The sequence below is a fragment of the Wasmannia auropunctata genome, unplaced genomic scaffold (assembly GCF_000956235.1).
Source record: "Wasmannia auropunctata unplaced genomic scaffold, wasmannia.A_1.0 LD336074.1, whole genome shotgun sequence".
NCBI lineage: Eukaryota > Metazoa > Arthropoda > Insecta > Hymenoptera > Formicidae > Wasmannia > Wasmannia auropunctata.
Window position 1 is genome coordinate 3,913,355 of NW_012026816.1, and position 893 is coordinate 3,914,247.

The following is an 893-nucleotide window of genomic DNA, read 5'->3' on the forward strand; positions in this document are numbered from 1 at the left end:
AAGTTTTATAAAACTTTACAGAGAAATAATCGGTTACATAGATAGCATCAAAGCTCCACGTACGGTTGGCAATAGTCAACAATTCAAGCTTTACAAATTTTTAATTAATAATGGTCTCGGGCGGAAAATCCAAGTTGTAGCTTGGAACGATGACGTGGATCGAGTCAAATCACTGATACAATCTAATTTTGTAATATTTATAATTGTGACTTTATTTACAATTAAATAATTGATACTATAACATTAAAATACTTTTGAATAGTAGGTTATTCACTTACAATTGAATGGAGTACAGGCAAGGATGCCAAAAATCAATACGTATAACAGTGGAAACGTTGCATACGAATTGTTAATTTGAAAAAATACAGTGATTACTACTTTAGGAAAATATCGTCCCAAATTAAATATAGTCGTTCCGCAACGTATTGCTTTAAGTGAAGTTATAAATACTTCACAATGTGTCAGTAAGTTTTGTACAGTCTTATTAATTTTAATTTTATATTTACAACTTTATATATTTTTAATTTATATATATAATAAATATTAATTTAGTTTATATAAAATTATATAAATATACAATTCAACTATGTAAATATGTCATTGTACAAACAATTAAAGTTAATAACTAAATAACAATAACAATAAAATAAAATAAATAAATTAAAATTAAAATAAAATTTAAAGTCAAGGCTCCAAATTATTCCAATATTAATAAAAGAAGTAAAAAAGGGCCAACGAGCCAAAGCTTGGGTGTTATATCGCTCCAATATGTATTTATTAATTTAACAAATTCATTATTTGAATAACAAACGTTTTGACCCCGAACGAGTCATTTTCAATGTTACAATAAATTAATTCGTGCCTAACATAAAATTAAAGAACATAACAAAACT